Consider the following 24,664-nt stretch of genomic DNA (forward strand, 5'->3'; position numbering starts at 1 on the left):
AATGTCTTCAATTAGCCCTCTGTGACTAAAGATTCTGATCTTAAAATCTTTCAAGGTGCTAGTCAAAGTTTGTCCAGACACACCCTTGGCTTTCTGTCCAGAAAATGTATTCCTGACAGTGAATGTCCTAACTTTAACACTTTTTAAATAGTGTGGACAGATTGAGAATTTTCCAAATTATCAACTCTTGGTTTCTTTTTACTTAACAGGTCTTCTGGTAAACTATGCCTTTTCTCTCACATTTTGTTATAAACATCAAAAAGAAGACTGACTGAATTTTCAACATTTTCCTTGGCAAGCTCCTTAGCTAAATGTATACTCATAGTTTACAGTTTCTGTCTTCTACATAACTTCTGCACAACGGAGCTTTCTGCTACTGTAATACAAGGACCCTCTTTCCTCCCATTTCCAATAATGAATTCTTCATTTTGTTCTGACCGCTCACTGGCAGAGTCTTTAATATCTGGATTTCTACTAATAGTCTATTCAAGGCAAAGTAGGCTTTCTCTATATGCTCCTTAAAATTCTCCTGTCCTCTGCCCATTGCCCAATTCCAAATTTCTACATTTATAGATATTTGTTAAAGAAGCACTCCACTTCTGATTCCAAAGTTTCTACCACTTTCCTATTGCTGCTATGACAAATTGTTACAACTTTAGTGGCTTAAAACATCACATATTTATTATCTTATAGTTCTGGAGTTCAGAAGTATGAGGCTAAAATCAAGGTATCCCTTGGGCTGTATCCCTTTGGGAGGCTCTGCAGGGGAATCTGTTCTCTTAGCTTTTCTAATTCTTTGATGCTGCACACATTCGTTTGGCTCATGTCCCCCTCCTATCATCAAAGCCAGAAATGGCAGGCCAGGCTTTCTTCCATCGCATCACTCTGACTCTCCCCTCACTGCCTCTTTCTCCCATGTCTAAGGATTCTTATGAATATATTAGACCCACTTGGATCATCTAGTATAATATGTTTATTTTAAGACAAGCTGATTTATAGTCTTACTTCTTCCTACCACAATAAATTGTATCCCTCAATCTAATTTTTGAAAATGGTTTACATATTAAATTTTCTTTTAATGTCTCTTCATTTTCTTTTAATCAAGAACAGTTTGTTAGCTTCCCAAGCCCTTCAACAAATACAGTTTTTTTTAAAAAAAACCAGTGTGTTTTATGAAGAGACCAGAGTAGTTGTCTTGTAGAGTATCTCATACCCCGCCTGTGTGTAATTGTTTCCAATTATTAGATTTAGGTTAAGCATTTTTGACGTGATTCAATGTATCACGTATATTGTAGTACATTGCATCGCCACTGTTAGTGATGCTGAGTCTGACTCCCTGGTTCCAGTACTCCCACACTCCACCACAGCAGTATGGCTTCCCTTGAATTAGTAAATCATTTGGAGAGCGGTAACTTTAGATCGTGTCAATGTGTATTTCCTCCACAATGTTGTGCACATGGTTGTACCTTCTACTGATGATCTTTTCACAAATTTATTTATTATTTCGGGAGGTAAAAATGGTGATTTCCTATTTCTGTCATTTCTTCTGCCATTATTATGTGGCATTCTTATATAAAGGAGAACATTTACTACTCTTTATTTTCTTTCAAATATTATTATGGCCTTGAGAATTTGATGATGATGGCGGTGGTGGGGGTGATAATGATGAAATGTGTTATAATTCATTGCTGTCAATTGTTTAAATTCTCAAGTTACCCTTTATAACTAATGAGAGCCTATTAGGTCAGCTCCTGTGTTCTCTTGACACAAGTCAGCTGGCTTTGGATACCTCCTTGCTTTCTGGCACAAGATATTGAGAGTTTCTCTTGAGATTTTACCTGGAATAGTTATTTCTCCAAAAAGCCCTGAATCAGTTTAGATAAAATTAGTGTTTGGAAACAGATACCTAATCACTAAAGATACTCGTTTCTGCTATAGAAGTCACTCAAACATTTTAAATTGTCCTACTGCTGCTAGCTCAGTTCTAGTCTGCAGCCTGACTGACAAATGAATGAATGAATAAATGAACAATTGACAATATTATTAGTCTTAATACTAAATAAGCTAGGGCAAACCAATGTGCCTTGAAGATATAAACCACTATTCAAACAGTAGGAGTTTTTTACAAAGATTTTTAAGTTTAAGATCTTGTGGAAAAATTTGATAAAAGTGAGCGAGAGAAAGAACAAAGAAAAACCAGTAAAAATTACTAGGGAGACAGAGAAGGAGAGAGAGCAAATGTTTTGATAGTTTTACAAGGTCAGAGAGACTTGATTTTAGCTATAGATTCGGTGTCTGGCTGTGGAAGAATTAGAATTATTCCTTTACATGTGTTAACCTTTTGACAAACCACCTGAGCCCTTTGTTAGCTGAGCTATCAGAGAGAGTGCTGGTAAAAAATAAATGCATAAAAAATAAAGGGAAGCGGAGCAGAATCCCGGTGCTGTGAAGGGGTGAGCCCTCAGGCCTGGGCGAGGAAAAGGCTATTGCAATGAGCCCGAGGGAACATGCAAATATCAGCCCTCCATCACTGCAAGCTGTCCTTACATTTCACCTTTTCAGCCGCTGTTTCCCTACCTTGTTCATTTCTGAGTAATCACTCCTTGCTGGAAATGCCCTCTTGAAACAAAGTGAGATGTTGCTTAACCCCGTATACAAACCACCAGAGCTTTGTTTCTCAGTGCATGGAGATGCTACCGGAAAATACTGTCATTAGGGGAAGTTCCAAGAGTCAATTTACAGAAAATGGAAGATATTGTCCAATCAACTGAAATTATTGTGTAGTGTAGCCCTGTACTATGAAACATCAGTTTTCTTTTTCTCTTCTCAAATATAATTATAAAGGAATAGTATTATATTTTAAAGAAAACTGTTCCTACTAATTTGACAAAAATAAAATAGAACTACCAAACACAAAAATGAACAGAAGTATTTAAAATGACTCTGGTTTAAATAAATCAATTTATGTCCACTATAGCCCCCTAAGTACCAGCTAAAACATTTCCATTAAGCAAAATACATTTTATAAAGAAAATTTAGGACTGTGACCTGGGCAAAATAGAGAATGTACTGGGACAACATGCTTTTCAGGAAAACATCAGGCTTTCGGAAAAGGGGACCTCAGACTGTCCCTTTAACACCCTGAGGACTGCCCGGGGCCTGGGGATTCATGCATCTATTAAGTAGACAGCTTCCAAATGATAGAACCTATGTTTTATTTATTTTTGTATTTCCATTTTCCTTCGCAAGTGTTGGCACCCAGAAGATGCTCAATTAATATTTTTGAATGAATAAATAAATGTGTAAATGTAGTAAATGAAGGCATTGATGATATAAAAGTAACTTTCCAAACTCAACAAATTATGTTAGAAGCCGTATTGCACATTAGCTGTAATAGAAAAACATTTTTAATTATTCAGGCTTTTATCTTCCTTTTAAAGCAGGACAAAACACATCTTCACTTCAATAATTAATTTCACCAATATAATAACTCAGTTGCTTCAGTGCGTTTGATGACGTCCAAACAATGCAGCATTGACTTTGTGGAGTGAAAAAGTATACAACTTTCCATTGGGAAGAAACTTCTAATGCACTGAAATGGCCCTGAGAGGAAAGAAAACCTTTCTGATAGAAAACACCAAAAACACTGTGTTTAAATATTGAGTAACTGGGTACTTTGTTTTGACGGTTAAATCTATACCTGAGCTGTGTGAACATATGGCAGCCTACTAACACAAAGTTCCGCAGGATAGTTAAAGAACTAGGATGAACCTGATTAAGCAGCAAGATGAAGAAATGGAACCCCACATAATTAAAAAATTCAGTAAGCTAAGAGTACCATGGGTGCTCCCATTGTGACCTTCTGTTGCTCAACACACTCAGGGACTTAGTCATTGGTGGCCATCTGCAATTAAGAGCAACCTTGCCTTCTGAAGCTATACTTACATGCTGCAAAAACAGCTAATAATGCAATTAACTTGACTTTTGGACAAGGCACTTTGGACCACACCTGTTATATTAAGAACCTGGGCACATGTTTCATGCGCACATCATTAATGCGTGGGTTCTGTTTGGTTTGAAAGGTCACACATCTCATAGGAGTGTGTGTGAAGAAGAGGAAGCGATTGAGTATGCAACAGCAAGAGGCACTGAGAGAATGCGGGGAGGCTTCGGCTGCTCTAACCTGGCCGGGGCATGTCAGTGATAGTGGAGAGCTGTGGATACAGGTATTCCTCTCCTCCCTCCAACAAGCACAGCATGTTGTTAATTTGGCTACAAGTCCAAAAGTTTTCAATTTACATTAATCACTGCATTTCCCTTGTACGGTTAATTCCAGAGTTATTTATCCATCAGGATGAAGAGTGCTCCTGCCTACCGGCAGAGCAAGCTGTGCTCAGATGATTGAAGCCAGCCCTTCAGATCTGTCATGAGAGCTGGGCAGGAGGTGGGCACGTAACATCTTCTAACTAAGAAACCCAAAGATCACGACGGCAGCCACATTAGTATTTCTAAACATGACTGGCCTTTTCAATCTCCATTCTCTACAAATGGGAAACAATATGCCAGTGACAGATTGACTGATGTTTCTCCGAGCACTCCAGAAAGCATTTGCTTCTTTGGGGAGAGCAGTCGGCAGATCCGGCAAACACCGGTGTCAGGTTTAACCCGGCTGAGGGAGAATGTTTTTGTTATGAGGCCTGAAATGGAGCCAGCGGGAGTCGTGATTAAATTACAACATTTTTAAGCAAAGAGAAGCAGCATTTGCCTTGTGGAGGAGCACATTATAGATTCATCCCTGGTTGAGATGGAGAAGGTGTGCAGGAAATGATAAAGTTGAATCTGTCCATACCTTTACTTGTGAATGTGCTAGAGTCATGACAAGCCTTTGCTTTCGTCTTCTCTGGATTTTTCCTTCTGTGAGCTCATTCCATGACCCCAGCCCTGAACCTGAGAGACACAGAGGCATAATTATAAAAATCATGGGAATCTCTAACCCAGTGTCCTTGTACTTGTGGTTCAATGGGTTTCAAATGCTTGCCCTTTCTCCCAGGCTTGACAGTTGTATGCCTTTAAAAATCCTGGAATTTACCCAGTAGCCATATGCCATTTGTAGAAGAAACATGCCTACACATCTTATTTCCTTTCTACCTCACATTATTCTCATGAAGGTAATGTGAAATATAAAAGTGGGGTCTGGATACATGGTATGAGTGCTTCCTGCTCACCCTTCAGGTCTTAGCTTGTCACCACTGCCTGCTTTGTAATTGTAATGCACATGTTTGTTTTTCTGTGGTCCATACCCACATATACAATGTCAGTGATATACGATAAGGTGCTAAAGAGCCTGCAAGATAGCTCCCCATAATCCCTGCCTCCTGGAACTCACACCCTGTGCAGTCTCTCTCCACATTCCATCAGCGCTGGTCACTGTGGCCAACAGAATACAGAAGTGATGACACATCATGTCACTCCCAACATCAGGGTATGAAAGACTGGCTCCTGACTTGGGTGTGCCCTCTGTTTTCCTCCTGACCCCCTTTCCCTCTCTTTCTCTCACTGGTTGCACTGGGAGGAGCCTGCTGCCTCGTACTGAGCAGCCCCGTGGGAGAGGCCTGGTGGTGGCAAAGGACTGAAGCCACCTTCCATCAGCCATGTGTGCATGCTGGAAGCCCATTCTCCAGCCCTCCAGGTGGCTGAAGCCCTGGCCAACAACTTGGATTATAGCCTCATGAGAGGTCTTGAATCAGAATGACTCAGAGAAGCTGCTTTTGGACTCCTTACCCTCAGAAACTGTATGGGATAATAAATGTTTGCTTTGAACGGCTGAGTTTGGGGACGATGTGTTCCACCCACACCCACAGATAACTAATCCAGGGCAGATCGGTGTTTGCTTGTATGCTCCAATTCCCAGCACAGCCTGGCATGTATGTCTCGACTAATTGGCTGAATAAATACTTGGTGAATAGACCAATGAACCCAGACAGCTAAACACTTTCCCCAGGCACATTCTGTAAGAAATGCTTTGTGTTTGCTCAGGTATAAGCAGGAGTTTTTGACTGAAGTTGTTGGATAGGAAAATCCATTAGTCAATAACTTGAGAAGAGCCCTTTACTTCAAAACCTACGTAGTAGTATGAAGTTTAGTTAACATTACCCGAAGCTTTCCTATAGTATGAAGGGCATACATTTTATTAAGCATTTGACATAACCATGAATATTTATAAAATAAAATATAAAAAGTCATAAGATATGATGTTGTGTTGTCTTTCAATTTCTCCTCCTTGGGGGCTGGTTAGGCAGGTGTAATGGACTGTTTTTCCTGACTTGGTCCATCTTGGTGGTCTGTACTCTGTTTTTGTTCTGGCTTTATATCTACTGAGCTTCTCACCTCCTGTGTTTCCATCCCATGCAGGCTGTAGAGGAATGGGGACCTCCCCATTCATAACAATCCCCCCCAAATTCTCAGACCATCTGAATTCTATTGTTTAAAATTTTAAAAAGAAAACTGTTAAAAGTGTGTAAATTTACTTTTATTTATAACTTAGTCTCTGAACAATGCTTGTTTAGTTGTGCCCTACGAGTGGCTTCTCTCCTCCCCTGCCCCCTGACTTTTCAATCTGACTTTGCCTGTGCTCCTCTAGCCTGGTGGGAGTACTTGGGTGCCCCTTGCTTTTTGGCAATTAGGGAGCCATTTCCAGCCTGAATAGCATCCGGAATAGACTCCTTAGCATGTGAAAATTTGTTTACTGATTATGCCATATTCTCTACATAAAGCCCTCAGGTGTACAAGTTTTCGTGAATACTTGGTAGGAGCTCCTACTTCCCAGCCCAGTGAAGCAGCCCTATGCAGGAAGGCAGGTAGGTCCATGCACTCAGATTACAATGCGGACCCAGTCTTTGGGCCATCACAAAGTAAAGTGGATGAAAGCAGAAAAGTTTAATGCTAGATAAAAATCACCAGCAAAATTTTCCATATAGTTCAGTTTCACAGTCTTTTAATTTTTTAGTTTGGAAAACACTAGACATGTCTCTGTGTCCTGTACAACATCTGGAATTTGTGATATTTCTGTTCACCAATTAAAAATATCCATTGTTATATCTAGTTTTGATTATTGAACATGCTTGTAACTATGCTTTTAAATATCTTCTACCTAAAATAATACCCCTTCTGTCTTAACACCCAATGACATAGCTTGTAATAAGGTATTTAGTAAATAATTAAAAACTTTGATTGAATCATTACTGTGCCCACGTTGTGGCTGTTCAATTTATAAATATTATTCTTCTCTATCAACCCCTCCCCCACATATACATGAATATAAACCATACCCACTTTCACTATACTGTTGCTGTTTCCAAAACCAAGGAGTAGTCCCAACATCTACCAACTAATCTGGCACTTCATTTGAAATGCACTTGAAGACTTTATTAAACTTTCATCAACTACAAAGACTTTTTCATTATTTATGGGTTTGTTAGTAAACTCAAATATCTGTTCACAACATCTCTTTATTATTTGATTCCTAAGCACAAGTCTTCTCTCTACATCTAATCTGTATATTTCTTTTGAGAACACATCATACTTTGTGCCTCTTTGATGGTCCTTATAGCATCTGACCTAGGCATGGCATTTAATGTATATTGTCATCAATTGAATATACTTAATACAATCTTCAGTTAGGAAAAGAGAGCCAGAAGAAAAAAATCATGTTTTTAAAAGAACCACAACTAGTGGAAGCTATACTAACAGCATGTTTGGCTAACAGGGGTAGGGAAAACAAAAAGGGTATTTGGCTTATTAATGCCCCAATATTATACCTCAATTTCTCAGGCTTGACTTTACACATTTTTCACAAGACATGGGTGCTGAGCTTGTCTTCTCTCCTTTTAAAGAAAAGGAAGCCTTATTCTGCTTCTCTGATTCTTCCTAAAAGCTAACTTTGGGAAAAAAATTTCTTTGCTGATTTCTTAGTATGCCATACTTTTTTATTGAAAATTTTTTCTCTTATCTTTAAAAGCACATACAGTAAAGATGACAGTAATAAATATACTACCTATACTGATTTTTTCATACATGCCTTAGGTCCTTTGTTCATGATCTATTGTTCCTGATTTCCCATATTAGATGGCATCTGGAAGCCAGATTTCTGTACTTCTAAGGAAGGAGTTCGTCAAACCTTTATCTCCCTAGCTTCTGTCTCAGACACCTTCAGAAGCCTTTAATCCTCCAGGTTTTCAAACACTTCCCTACACAAAGGCCTCTTTTCCTGGTGGGTAAGTCTAAAGGTATGGATATTATGTCCCTTCAAACCTCTGCTTCCCTTCGGTCTGTAGTTTGCACATTTGATAATGTCTTGATGAGTCGAGTCTGACTTCAGTTAATGTCCTTGCCTTCACAGCAACGCTTGCTTTGTTGTGCATGGCTCCTGTGTGCTCAAAACCCTCAGCCCCTGACCCATCACCTCCCAACCAAGGACTAATTTCTTCTCCAGATAATGTGGCACATTACTCCAATCACTCTTTTTGTCAGTATGCTCAAAATCATGTTTCTTTATCCTTTTATTGCATTTTTCCTGCCAACCCCACTTTTGGACCAGCCTGTCCATCTACCTTCTTTGCTCCTGCATGCGTGGGCTATGCGACAGGAAGAAAGAAATAACACTGCTGCCCACAATAGAGACCCCATCTTTTATGATCTAACCTACGGCTCCACCCTCAGCTAGCTTCTCAGTTATGCTTGAAAATCCTATTATGTAGCCTTGAATAGATCCTTCTCCCATTTTTTAATATCGGTTACTCAAAACCTGCTTTTATTTTGCTTAGTTTTTCTCTTTTTTTCTTTAACCCCACCACTTTAATAGTTTAAATATTTTTATAAGGAAAAAAAATAAGAAATTGTATATAAAGAACTAGCATGTTGCCTAACATAGAGCAAATACGTAATAAAGGTTAACCATTAGTATTATTAAATAATTAGAAAATACAGAAAATAGAAAGTAAAATTCCACAGAATCCCACCACCTAGAGAGATATTTACTGTTCAGCAGTTTTTATTTTAACAGGCACAATAATTTAGATGAATGATTATTTTCTCAAAAACATTAATTTATCAATTATTTCTTTAAAGTTAAACAGAAAACTTCCTAAAATAATTAAGTAGCAGTAATATATTTTAATTTAATGCTTCTTAATAGGGTTAAGTTTTATAACTCTTAGGAAAACAAAATATCCTGGAAATAAAAGCCTAAAAAGATGCTATTTTCCCACATTTTTAGTGTAAAAAATGTAAACATGGACAAAAGTTGAAAGAATAGTCCAATACACACCCACACACTCACCAAGTAGATTCAACAGATAGTAACATTTTATAGTTCTTTAGTTCTCTCGTTGTGTTTGTGTGTTTTCTAAAGGTTTAAATGGTTTACAGGTATGATACTTCCAAATATTTCAGTAGGCAACTCCTAAAAGTAAGTCATTTTTACACATAATCTTATTTTTTATTTTCAAAGTAAAAAAAATTTAAAAAGTCCCTGATATCAATTAATATAAAAACTAACTTTGAGAAAAAATTTTCTTTGCTGATTCCTTAGTACGTGATAGTTTTTTTATTGAAAAATTTATCTCTAATCTTTCAAAGCAAATATAGTAAAGAAGACAGTAATAAACATACTACTTATATTGAGTTTCTTTTTCTCATACATGCCTTAGGTCCTTAGGTCCTTACTCAATTTTCCAGACATGTCTTCCACACCCATTTTTGTTTATTTGTTTGAGCGAGATACAGGCAAGATCTCTGTATGGCATGTATTACTGTATCTCTTCAGTCATTTTTATTCTATAATAATTTTCCCTTTTTTTTCCCTATTGACATTGACTTTTTGAAGAGAACAGGTCAGTGGACTTACAAAATGTATCACATTCTTCTTTTGTTTTTGTTTTTTGGGGGATCTAATTGTTTGCTTATGGTGCTACTTAACCTGTTTATATCCTATACATTGAAAGTTAGGTCTAAAAGGATAGATACAGTTTAACATTTTTTTGGCAAGAATCTTTCACACATGCTGTTGTGTACTTCAAATTATACTGCATTAGAAGACGCATAGTATCAAGTTGCCCCACTATTTATAATACTTGGTTACGGTGATGAAATTCAGATCTCTTCATCATGAGGTCAATTATTAGTTATTTTTATTTAGCAAATAATCTGTGGGGTAATGCCCTCCTGTATAAGTAACATCCAGGGTGTTTTCCAACAATTTTTGAATCAAAAGCTTTAGGATTCTTGCTTGAATCAATTATTTCATTGGAGGTTGCAAAACGGTGGATTTTTTTCTATTTCCTTTATCCCTTTTACATTTGTGATCTAGCATTTTTCTACAGAAAAGTTTTTCTCTACCAACTTAATATTTTTTAAATGAAAATCATGATGCTAAATTCTTTCTCTTTTATTGCCAAATTTAAAGGTAAGTTTATGGTGTGATAATTATATGTGCCAGTGGTACATAAATCTGTTTTACTTTTTCTCTCTCACTATCCCTTTTATTTATATTACTGCTAATTCATTACTTTTTTATTTAATGTTTTATAATTAGTTACAATCCTAGATTTGTTCACACTTTCACATAATTGGTCAATAGGAGTTCATCCAAGCTGGATCCTGGGCTCTTCGAACATGTTTCCCTTAGTCTTTGGGAGCTTCTTTGCTTTCTAGCCCCAAAAGATGTTTCTTGTACTTCCTCTGCCCAGACCTGAAATCAATGATCAAGAAGGCGGAAACAGCCCTGGATGGTGTGGCTCAGTGGACTGAGTCCCGGCCTATAAACCAAAGGGTCACTGGTTCGATTCCCAGTCAGGGCACATGCCTGGGTTGCTGGCCAGGTCCCCAGTAGGGGGCATGCGAAAGGCAACCACACATTTATGTTTCTCTCTCTCTCTTTTTCTCCCTCTTCCCCTTCTCTAAAAGTAAATAAAATAAGATCTAAAAAAAATAATGAAAAGAAAGTGAAGACATACTGATAAAATGAAAGAAAATATTTGAAAATTACGCATCTTATAAGAGACTGGTATGCAGAATGTAAAAATAACATTTACAACTCAATAATAAAAGAAAAAAAAACTCACTTAAAACTTGAAGAAGAATTTAAATAGATATACCTACAAAGAAGATAAACTAATTGAGAATTAGCATTCTCAACTTTTAAGTATGAAATTAACTGGGGGTTTGGCATATGTCTTTAGATTTTGAGGGGGTAGATACTCATTATTAGAGAAACTTCCCTTCTATATGTATTTAATTTTGTTGTTATTTTTAGGTGAAAATAAATATAAATAGAAGTTTTGGTAACTTACTTCAGCATCTCAGATAAATGTCTTATGCACTCAGTAATCTCACACCCTACTGTGGAGGCCCGTATACAGCCTTATTTAACAGGACAACAGGTCAATCTGATTTCTCAATTTTTGACCCTGCTGATAAAAGCAGGCAAGAATAATGAGTTTTAGTGAGGGGATGAGGCAATGTTTGAAGAACAGGAAGCTTCAGCAACTTTTTAGCAGGATAACAGACAGAATAAACCATTTTTCAAATGCCCACAGTGTAACCACCTCTTTCCTCAACATCCGCTGTACTTAAAAGGTAACAACTAAGCCATTTAATGCCTTTTATGTTTTCTCCCTTATAAAAAAAAAGAAACAAACTTTGAATGAGGCTAGTCAGTAAAGAAAGGTCAAGCGAAACTGCTATGGCACATTTTGTTCCGGGGAGTCTTTTTTTCCCCCTCCGTACTCAGCAGAATAAAGGACCCAGTTGTGACTGCCACACAGTGGTTTCTTAATTGAGTCTTCCATCTTCACAGAACCAGATGAGAGAGTCACTTAAAAGAGAATAAATTCAAACCCATGTGCAGTTTCAGAACAAACTGTCCAAGCCACCTGAAAGTGAAGTTCTGTGAAGTCCTGTCTCGGCTTCTACTACACCAGGTTATTCCTAACTCCAGCCAAAGAACTCCTGTGTTGAAAGCGGAGATTCTTGTAATGAAGTGACATTTGACTGTTCACAGGGAGTTTTATAGTCTTTCACATGAGAGTAGTATTCACACCTGCATTCTCTCAATTCTGTTCAGTGAGAAGACATCGCATGGGGGGTCTGAAAGCCGTTCGTGAATTTCTGGGAATCACGAGATGAGACAAAGCTGAGCCTGGTCCAACACAGGATGCCAGTGAAGGCCTAATCATTGAAGAGTATTAGGGGCAACTGTTACAGAAGCACCAGGGAATAAAGGAAATGTATGGGGAGCTGGACCTGTTGTTCAGTTTTAAGTCAAATGAACAAGAGGGCTTGACCAATTTAGCCAAAGATCAGGGAGACCTGCAGTTGCCAGGGTTCCTTCAGTAGGGAGAGGTCAGAATGAAATATTTAGGGGCAGAAGCTGAAAATTGAAAACAGAATGACCTATTACAATGTAAGGCTATTTATTGTAAGATAAAGTCATATTAAATTCACACATGGAAATATGAAATAATCAAGCTGAGGAACAATGAAATCTAAACATAATAGCTTTGCTAAGTCCTTGGTATAATATACACTGAGAGATTATCATGTGATTCAAATAGCTGTAGCAGAAACTCAACTTAGCAGTGAGATGGAAAGTAAATCTATATATCCAAATACTGAGACAGGCTAGCTATTTGGAGAGCGTAGGAGATCACGGGTATAGCCACTGTGAAACTTACGTTGCAGTTCTGGTTTTACCAGGAAATAACTGAGTGAACTCTGGCAATTCTGGGACTTGGTTTACTCACCAGTAAAATGAGAGAGTACATATAGTTATATCTTTCTTAATTATTATAAAAGTAATACAGAAGTTTGGAAAAATATGAAAACTGTATAAAAAAAGATTTAAAAAGGCACTCTTACCCTTAACTCTCCTCTGTGCTAATGAACCCTCAATCCCATACTTTCTTTGAAGTCTTACACAAAATTCATGCAAATATATATGTAAATGCTTTAAGAGTGTGTGAAATATTATTACACATAATATTCATTCCTTGCCCTCTTTATAATATAATATATGTTAGGGGCTGAATTGTGTCTCCTCAAAGTTCACATGTTGCAATTCTAAATCTCAGTATCTTAGTATTTGGAGATGGGTGCTCTTTAAAGACTTAATTAAGGTGAAATGAGGCTGTTAGGGTAGGTTCTCACCCAATATGACTGGTGTCTTTAAAAAGGAAAAGAAATTTAGACACAGTCGAGCACAGAGGAAAGACCACGAGAAAGAGGAGGCTATATACAAGCCAAGGAGCAGGCCCCTCAGAAGAAACCAATCCAATTGACACCTTGATCTTGAAAGTCCAGCCTCCTGAACTTTGAGAAAATAAATCTCTATAGTTTAAGGCACTCATTGTGTGGTACTTTGTATGGAAATCCTAACAAACTGACAGAATGTATTACAGATATCTTCACATATCAGCACCTGCAGATCTACCTTATATGATAACAGTTCTATTTTATAGCCATGTAACATAGATTTTACAATTAGTGAAAATATTGGTTGTAATTTGCCTTTACTTTAGTGACCAGAAGACAAGTAAATCTGCTCTGGAGGAAGAAGGCACCACATAGAGCCTCCATCCTTTTTTATATACAATGACTAGTAGTGAACAAACGTTCACAGGCATGGCAGGACACAGGTCCAAATGCCGGTAAACCAAGATAGAAATGCAGACAACAGCTTTGTAACTCTGCTCATGAAGGGGTCACTGCTACAATAGAGCTCTTCCTATTAAACAACTTGAGAATTGGACAGCTGAACTTTTTAGATACTGAATAACATCCGTGAGGACCTAAGATTTGAAAAATAATGGAAATAAATTAAATAAACCTCTCAACTGCCATGCCTTTTTTTTTTTAAAATTCAATCTCTGATTTGTGGTGGAGAGGGGAACTCAAACAATGCTCAAAAGAGTCAGACACTGAATTCAGGGGGGCCGAAGGAGCTGGGATTTGAAGTGCAGGATGCCAGAGAGAGGAGGCAGGTAATGGGAGAAAGAGCTCTAAAAATGTGTGCAAGAGACCCCTTCAGAAAGTTGTCGGGAGCAGACATTTAAAAATCAGCTGCCGCAGCACGGGAACAATGAGGATATTGGTGGCCACTAGAGTTCAGAGTGAGAGCTTTTAGTTAGTTTCTCATTGACCCTGGAATGTAGCAGGGAATGAGTTTTCATGCTTCTCTTACAAACTGGGAAACCAGAACTCAGAGAAGTTAAGAGTGAGGTAGCAGAGTTTAATTCTGTGTGAATTGAAATGCATGTATGTATGTTCATATGGAAAATACCAATAATGCAATAATAAATAACAATAACAAGAATTATAGAAAAGAGAGCCCTTCAGCCTTTTGTTGAATGACAATCTCTACTTTTCTAGGGAAATACTCCATGAAGCCAGGCATCAGGGAAAGCAAATTACTGGGGAACTATAAGCCAAACATATTCCAGAACTCATGCAGACCTGAGAATCTCCTAAACTGCTACCAGGCAGAGTGCAGACGCCTCACTGGGAACATGGGCATTCAGTAAAGACTTAGAAGAGTAGCACATAACTGATAAGAAAATAGTTTACAAGACACTATCTATTTTAAAACTGGCATATAATAACCAAATTAAAAAATACTTCCCAGAAAAAAAGAACAGTGGAATAAAACATAGGTCAATATAAAATACCAGATGGAAGCATGAAAAGAAAGTGTATATAAAATACAGAATGAGTATATAAGACACATGGGGCAGGTGAAGTCACAGAAGGGAAGAGAGAGAGAATGGTACAGATGCAGTATAAAAAGGTACAATGATCTAGAACTTCCCAAATCTGACAAGGACATTATACCATAAATACAAGACACATTATGCATATTAAGAAGAGAAGTTTGTAAATATACTAGACATTTTCTAAAAAGTGAAAACTTACCGAATATAATGAAAAAACAAAGTGAAATATGAAATTTGTTTAAAAATTCTGCAATTACCCACAGAAAACTCCAGACCTAGACTGCTTCACTGGTGAATCACACACAAGTGGCTGCAATAGTATATAGGACTTAGAAATAAATATAATTGAAAATATGCCAGACTCTTTAACATCAAACTAAAAATAAGACTACAAGTTTTTAAACAAAGAAATGAAGGGGCATATTATGTTTATCAATAAGAAGACTAAATATGGTAAAGATCTGAATTCTACACAACTTGACTTACAGATTCAATTCAATTGCATTCGCATGCTAACATGATTTTTAGTGGAAAGTAACAAACTAATTTTAAATGTATATGGAGATGCAATGTTCCAAAGTATCTAAAACAATTTTAAAGAAGTTTGAAGATTCCCTAACCTGATAAAAAATATCAATTAAAAAGACATGTTTTATATGATTATGGTCAGAGAAAATGCTTGATATGATTTCAATCTTTTTAATTTATTGAGACTTGTTTTGTGTCCTAACATATGATCTATCCTAGAAAATATTCCATGTGCGCTTGAAAAAATGTATATTCTGTTGTTTTGGGATGAAATGCTCTGAAAATATCAACTAAATGCATCTGATCTAGTGTGTCATTTAAGGCCATTATTTCCTTGTTGATTTTCTGTCTGGAAGATGTACCCATTGATGTCATTAGGGTGTCACAATCCCTTACTGTGAATGTATTACTGCCTATTTCTTCCTTTTTGTCCATTAAGATTTGATTTATATATTTAGGTGCTATTATGTTGGATGCATAAATGTTTACAAGCTTACTTTACAAGGCTAGCATTATTCTAATTCCAAAACCAGTTAAAGACACTACAAAGAAAAATATTAATAGGCCAATATCCCTAATGAGCATAGATAATGCTAAAATACTCAACAAAATATTAGCAAATGAGTTCCAGTAATACATTAAAAAGATCATATACCATGACCAAGTGGGATTTATTCCAGGGATGCAAGGTTAAAATATCTGCAAATCAATTAATAAATGTGACATACCACATAAACAAAATGAAGGATAAAAATCACATGATCATATCAATAGATTCAGGAAAAGCATTTGATAAAATCCAGCACCCATTTATGATAAAAACTCTCAGCAAAGTGGGAATAGGGAGAATATAACTTCATGTAATAAAGGCCATATATGACAACATATATGACAAACTCTCAGCCAACATTATACTAAATGGGCAAAAACTAGAAGTATTTCCCTTGAGATCACAAACAAGACAGAGATGCCCCCTTTCACCACTCTTAACCAACATAGTACTGGAAGTCCTAACCACAGCAATCAGACAAAAAGAACAAATAACAGGTATTCAAATTGGAAAGAAAGAAGTAAAACTCTCCCTATTTGCAGACAACATGATCCTGTGTATAGAGAACACTAAAGATTCTACCAAAAAAACTACTAGAACGGATAAATTCAGTTGAGTAACAGGATACAAAATAAATATTCAAAAATCAGTTGAGTTTTTATACACCAATAATGAACTACTAAAAAAGGAAACTAAGAAAATAATTCCATTTACAGATGCATCCAAAAATGTAAAATACCTAGTAATAAATTTAACCAAGGGAGTAAAATACCTGTACTTGGAAAATTATGAGACACTGAAGAAAGAAATTGAAGAAGATACAAATAAGTAGGAGCATATACTGTGCTCATGGATAGGAAGAATTAACATCATTAAAATGTCTGCACTACCCAAAACAATCTATAAATTCAACACAGTTCCTATCAAGATATCAATGACGTATTTCACAGAACTAGAACAAATATTCCAAAAAATTATATGGAACCACGAAAGAGCCACAGTAATCTTGAGAAAGAAGAGCCAAGTTGGAGGAATTATGCTACTTAATATCAAACTACACTACAAGGCTATAGTAATCAAAAGAGCATGGTACTGGCATATAGATCAATGGAACAGAATAGGGAGCCCAGAAATAAACATATGCCTTTATGTTCAATCAATATGTGACTAAGGGGGTGAAAAAACAATGGGGTAAAGATATTCTATTCAATAAATGATGTTGAAAAAAATTAGATAAATGTAAAACAATGAAACTAGACCACTTTGTTACACCATACACGAGAATAAACTCAAAATGGATTAAAGAGGTAAATGTTAGACCTAAAAGCTAAAAATCTCAGAAGAAAACATAGGCAGTAAAATCTCAGACATTTCTTGTGGCAATAATTTTTTCCGATATATTTTCTTCAATAAAGAAAAAAATTAAAATAAACAAATGGTACTACAGCAAACTAAAAAGCTTTTGCATAACAAAGGAAAACATCAACCAAATGACAAGAAAGCACACTAAATGGGGGAACATATTTGCCAATGATACATCTGAGAAGGGGTTAATATCCAGAATTTATAAAGAACTCATAAAACTCAAAACCAAAATACCAAGTAATCCAATTAAAAAGTTGGCAAAGGACCTGGATAGAAACTTCTTCAAAGACGACATACAGATGGCCAATAGGCATATGAAAAGGTGCTCAACATCATGAATCATCAGAGAAATGCAAATTAAAACCACAATGGATATCACCTCACACTTGTTCGAATGGCTCTCATCAATAAATCAGCAAACAACAGGTGCTTGTAAGGATGTGGAGAAAGGGGAACCCTTGTGCACTGTTGGTGGAAATGCAGATTGGTGTGGCCACTGTGGAAAGAAAAATGGCATTACCTAAAAAAATGAAAAATGGAACTACCTTATGACCCAGCGATTCAGCTTCTGGGAATATATCTGAGAAACCCAAAACACTAATTCAAAATAATATATGCACCCTGTGTTCACTGCAGCATTGTTTACAATAGCCAAGATGTAGAAGCAGCCTAAGTGACCATCAGTAGGTGAGTGGATAAAAAGTCTGTGTGCATTTACACAATTGAATACTACTCAGCCATAACAAAATAAGGAAATATGACCTTTTGCAACAGCATGGATGGACCTAGAAAATATTACGCTAAATGAAATAAGCCAGCTAGAGAAAAAACAAATACCACATTGTTTTACGTATATGTGGAATCTAATGAACACAATAAACTAACAAACAAAATAGAAACAGACTCATAGATATAAAGAACAGACTGACAGCTGTCAGAAGAGTGGAGCTGAGGGGCTGGTGAAAGACATAAAGGGGTTACGCATAAAACTCATAGACACAGCCCTGGCTGGTGTGGCTCAGCTGGTTGGGCATCATCCTGCAAACCAAAAGCTCATGGATTGGATTCTCGGCCAGGGCACACGCCCAGGTTGTGACTCTGTCCCTGGTTGGGGCATGCACGAAAGGCAACCAATAGATATTTTTCTCTCTCATAATTATGTTTCTCTCCCTCTCTTTCTTCCTCTTTTCCCCTCTCTCTAAACCCTTTCTCCCTTCCTCTCTCTCTAAAAGCAATGAAAAAATGTCCTCACACGAGGATAAACAGACACAGACAACAGTACAGTGATTGCCAGAGGGAAAAGGGAATGTGGGGAGGTGGAGGAGGGCAAAGGAAGGATAAATGACTTGGGGTTATGTACATACAATATCATATGCTGATGATGCATTATAGAATTGTACACCTGAAACCTATATAATTGTATTAACTAATGTGACCCCAATAAATTCAATGAAAAAGACTTATATCATGAAATATCAAAACCTTTCTATTGATATAATGAATGAAACAAGAGGACATACTCTCAGAATTTCTATCCAGTATTATATTGAAATTCCTAACTAGAACAATAAAGTAAGATCATTTCAATGTGGTATTGGTGCAATTTTAGTTAAAAAGATAAAAAGACTAAACTGAAAAGCCTAGAAAAAACCCATACATACACTGTTATTTAATTTGTGACAATGCGGCATTAAAGCGTGATGGATAAAGAATGATTTTATCAATAAAAGATATTAGATCAACTGGATAATCATGGAAGTAATTAATCTTGACACTTAAGTCCCATTCATGATACAGATCTAAATGTAAGAGGTAAAATTATAAAGCTTCTGCAAAAAGAACATTTTTATTATGGCCTTGAGGTAGGCAAAATCTTTTAAATAGCATATATCAGATTTGGACATAAAGCACTAATTTGAAAATTTATATTTATTAAAATTAGGAACTCTTGTTCATGAAACAAAAACAAAGGGAGAAAAAAAAAGACAAGCCTCAAAGCACGAGAACGTAATATAGACACACATACATCCAAACCAGGATTTTTATGTCATCGAATGCATTAATTTTACTCTTTATGGCACTTAGGGTATATGTTCTTATGAAGAAGACCTTGAACATTATTAAACAAATGACCCATGGAGCTACATTTTCTATAAAGAACGATTTACATATCTAATTTTACTTTCCCTTACTGCTAAATTGTGGTCCTAACACTAATTTTTTAACAACGCCATCTATTTTTCTACTTTGAAATATCATTATCACATACTCTCTTTCCATATACATTAGAGACTATTTATGGACTTATAAAAACTATATAATTACATGTCTTTTCACATACTGCTTTACAATTTTACAAGCCCAATTAACACTGAAGTAATCCAGTTACATTTCAGGTCTTAGTCTTATGTTCGCAAATAGGATATGCTTCTGTATCTGCTTTCAAGTTGGAAATTTTTGAGATGTGTGTATTTGTAGAAAAACCTTCTTAAATAGAAAAAATTTATATTTTGAGATTTTGCTCAAAATCGAGCTGCCCTATACTTGAGTTTTAAACTTTTCAAACATATACCCTAATCTCTCTATTAATAATCTGATCTCAAGGACCCCTCAGCTTGTTCGGAATTATTTTGAGTTCAGGTACATATACGTAGATGTGTGAATAGCTTTTAAGTCATAGTGGTATGTATGCAGTATCCATTCAATAGAAGCTTAACTCATAACATTGGAAATGGGGAGGATATAGGATGCTTTTCATTGAACTCAGAAAAATACATAACAAAACGTTTCAGTAAAGCTCACCTGACCTTCCTATTGAATCACAGAATGAACAAACATAAATCAAGGCTGACAAGGTTGAATCTCACTCCTCAGAGCTTTGCAAATAATAATATATCATCCTATAACAATGTAACATTCATCCTCTCCCACTTTCTCATCTTGTTGGCAAAAGGTCCCTCTGTTCAAGAAACAAACCTTTATTATACCAGATGATTGTAATTCTCATGCCAGAAAAAGAGTATCAGATTCATATTAAGGGGAAGATTGTTTTATGCAAGAACTTGCCAGAAAAAGACTTAGAGATGAATTATGTTAAAGCTCCCTGTGCTCCTTTAATGAAAATTCTATTATAGTATGTAGCCAGATGTTTTATTGGGGAAGGGAATCAAGAGAAACAGAGATTGTCCTGCCACTCAACTGAACTCTGAAGCTGAAATTAGAGTGATTCACAAACGCACATAATTGCCTAGAATATTTATCTTTTTTTTTAAAGAGAAAATCTCCCTCTCCCTCTATATTTTCCTTTTCCCTCTGTAAAATAAAAACGAGATATTTGCTGTGAGAACTTGGGAGGCTTTGTTCCTGTGGCAGAAGAAACCTATGTTAATAGTTCTCCCAGTAACTGTTCTTTATTTTACTAACTGAATTTTCATCTTATTAGGATGGCAATGTGTAAGCTTAAAAACAAAGGAAAATGCCAATGCACATACAACCAAAAAACGACTCTCCTTTGAAGCAAGAAGTGCTCATGTGATACAATCAAGGTTAGTGAAATGTGAGTTTCAGAAGTCAGGAGATACTTATAGAAAAGTTCTTTACAGGGAGCATAAACCTCTTTCTTCCTTTCCTTTCCGTCCCTCCCTCCCTCCCTCCGTCCCTTCCCTCTTTCCTCCCTTCCTCCCTTCCTCCCTTCCTTCCCTTCCTATTTCCTTCCATCTTTTTTTCCCTCTCTTTCTCTTCTTTGTTTCTAGGATGGGTGAACACAATGCTGGAAATAGAGTAGCTATAATATGAGGATCTAGCAATGAGTAAAAAAGCTAAGAATAGCTGAGAAAAAAATGAAGTTTCTGGTAATATTGAGTCGATGCTACACAGGGCTGGCCTAGTTACCTTCAGACTAGTACACTGAGGAAAATTTTAGAGAATAGTTTTAAAAGAGAATAAATCAATTACTTTTAATCAAATGCAATTGCAAACACTCCCACATGATTCATATATTTCTATTTTATTTTCACGTTGGTAACTATTATCATCCTGTAGTACTATAATCTTGTATTATTATACCTAATTTATAAAAGACTGATTTTAGGATTGAGGTTTATACATTTTCCTAAGATTTTAAGCTTAAATAAATTGCTAAGTAACATTCCAGCAAATTGATCTGATTATACTAAGGTGTCCATGAAGGTGTCCATTCTGTTATATTGTCTCTGACATGGTGTCCAGTAAGATGAGAGGTGGAGTGTGGGACTGACCAAGAGGTGTGATTTAAGGGTAGTTGTGATGATTGACTTTATACATCAGTTTGACTGGTCATGGGGTGCCCAGGTTAGACAGTAGTTCTGGCTGCGTCTGTGAGGATGTTTCCATGTAGGATTATCATTTTAATTGGAGGACTCAGTAAAACAGATCGCCCTTTCAAATGTGTGTGGGCACCATCCAATCTGCTGAGGTCCTGAATGGGAAAAAAGACAGAGGGAAAGAAATTTGCCCCTTTTTTCCCTATCTCACTGCTTGAGCTGGGTCACTTCACCTCATCTTTCCTGGTCCTTAGACTGGGTTTTATGCCATTGGTTCCCCTGATTCTACTTTCATCAGGCCTTCACACAGTTCCTCTTGGGGCCAGACCCTTCTGGACTGTAAGTCACAACACTGATCCAGTGGGCGATAGTCTACTTAGTTCAGCAAATACTTAAGTATTTGCTGTGCATCTGGTCCACTCCTCAATGAGCCCCTTGTCGTGGAAACTATAGATGTGTAAAATGAACAGAGTCGTAAGCCCTGCAGGGGAAGCGCTGGTGCAGTGGGAGCGTGTCATGGACTTCTAGTCCAGCAGGCTCCGTTAGGAAATGCCCTTTTCAGTAGGATGGCTCCTGGTTTTTGTCATGTACTTTACTGTGGATTCATGTTTTCTAAATTCCGTACCCTCATTTCTTTTCTTAATTATTTTTGTCTTGATCTGGTCTGGTTAGGGACATCCCTCTAATACAATAAATCTGATTTTTCTAGAAACGAAAGTACTTGTTTTATGATATAAAAATGTTTTTATAATGTCTCACTGATCCCAAATCTGAAAATATCTACCTGGTGTGATTTCTTCATACATTTACTCCAACTCTAGAGGGATAAATAAATGTCTTCACCATCTTGGACTTTTAAAAAAAGAACAGCTTTCCATCTGATACAGGAAGAGATGGGGAGGAATTGGAGCCACTGTTTCCCTGATGGTGCCAGTGAGGAGGGTTCAATGCACAGGGGAAGACATGGACTCAAACGTCTCAGGCGTGGTGGTGCAGCGATGAGGAACTACCACAGCTGAGATGTGCAGCCAGGTGAAGTCAGCTCAAACCTTAGCTCATGGAGGACAAGGCAGAGAAAGCAATATGGTTATTGTGAAGCCCACGGACCTCTAAAATAGTTTCCCTCATGATCTCTGCAACAGTCCTATGAAATAAGAACCAATCAATGAGGAATACAGATTAGAATAGAAGGATGTGAGAGATAAAAAGCTTAGTGATCTTATAGGTCACAAATTAATCATATAAAATGTATTTGTTATTCATAAAGGAAAATGTGTCATCATGTGGCTATATATGCTTAGAACTGTTCTGTATGTTTGGCTGATAAAAATAGAACATACTAGATTAATTTTAAATCACTAAGTTAAATTAAGACCAGGGTAAGTTAGGGATGAGAGGGCTATATCATATTTTATTTATTAGAACTACAAAGATGAAATAGAAAAAAGATAGATTCAGTCCTGTCCAAACCCATAGGATAATAACAATAGTAAATATGATATACAGGGTCTGTATAAATAACATGCCTTTTTATTACAAAATCCTTTATTACAAAATCACAAGCATGTAATTCTGTAACATAATAGTATCACACTCAAGCACACCATATGGCATTTTAGGTGAAATGTTCAAATTAAAAGTATAAATTTTTATACCCATATTGTTACCCTACCAACCACACTTAAGCAGGCCTTACTTCTACTGGACCCTATATATAGAGCAAATATGATGAGTTTTGTGAAAGGCTTGTGCAAAGTACTGTGGGGGATTAGAAAAGACATAGTGAATATGATTGGCTATTGGGGAAGGATGAGAGAAAGAGAATTTAAATGAAGACTTACAGGATGCAGAAACATTTCTTGAAGATAAGGCAATAAGAATATTCCAGACACAGAAAAATATATTTAAAAAGCTAATACATAGATCAATTGGGTAGAGAGTCTAGAAACAAGCCCATTCATAGAAAATCAACTAATATTTGACAAGGGACTAAATAATAATAAATGGAGAAAGAACAGTCTTTGATAAATGATATTGGGAACAACTGCATATCCACATAGACTAAAGTGGGATTTTTATCTTGTACCATATACAAAAATCAACTCAAAATGGATTAAAGACTTACGTGTTAGACCTGACATGGTAAAACTCTCCCCCCTCGGAAAAACATAGGAAAAAAATCTTAATTTTGGCAACAATTTTTTGGATATGACACCAAAGGCACAAATGAAAACAGTAAAAATAAACAAGGAAACTACATCAACTAAAAACTCTTCTGCACAGCAAAGCAAATAATCAACAAAACAAGAAACTACTTAAGGAATGGGAGAAAATATATGCAAACTATATATCTGATAAGGAGTTAGTAGCCAAAACATAAAAAGAACTCATAACACAATAGCAAAAACCCCAAATAATTCAGTTTAAAGTGGGAAAAGATATGAATAGATATTTCTCCAAAGAAGACATAAAAATGACCAACAGGTTCATGAAAAGGTTCGCAATATCACTAACCATCAGAGAAATGTAAATCAAACCCACAGTGGGACGTCACCCAACACCAGTTAGAATGACTGTCCTCAAAGTCACGAGTGGTAACCCATAGTGTCGGTGAGGATGAGCAGAAAAGAGAACACTCGTTTGCGCTTGGTGGGAATGTAAATTGGTGCAGCCACTATGGAAAACAATACGGAGGAGGTTCCTCAAAAAACTACAAATAGAACTACTGATTGATCCAGCAATCCCAGTTCTGAGTATACTTTCAAAGGAAATTAAACCACCATCTTGAAGAGATGTCTGCACCCCTATGTTTAATGCAGCATTATTCACAAAAGCTGAGACATAGACACAACCTGAGTATCCATTGACAGGTGTATGGATAAAGATATATGCACAATGGGATGTCATTCAGCTATAAAATGAAAGGAAATGCTGCTATTTTTGACAACATGGATGGACATTGAGATAATTATGCAAAGTAAAATAAATTAGACATAGAAAAATACTGTATGATCTCACTGATAGGTAGAATCTAAAAAAGTCAGATTCATAGAAACAGAAAGTAGACTGGTGGTTGCTAGGGGCTGGTGGTTAGGGGTATTGGGAAGATGTTGGTCAAAGAGTACACACTTCCAGTTACAAGATGAATTAGTTCT

Source organism: Phyllostomus discolor, chromosome 11 (assembly GCF_004126475.2).
Source record: "Phyllostomus discolor isolate MPI-MPIP mPhyDis1 chromosome 11, mPhyDis1.pri.v3, whole genome shotgun sequence".
NCBI classification, from domain to species: domain Eukaryota; kingdom Metazoa; phylum Chordata; class Mammalia; order Chiroptera; family Phyllostomidae; genus Phyllostomus; species Phyllostomus discolor.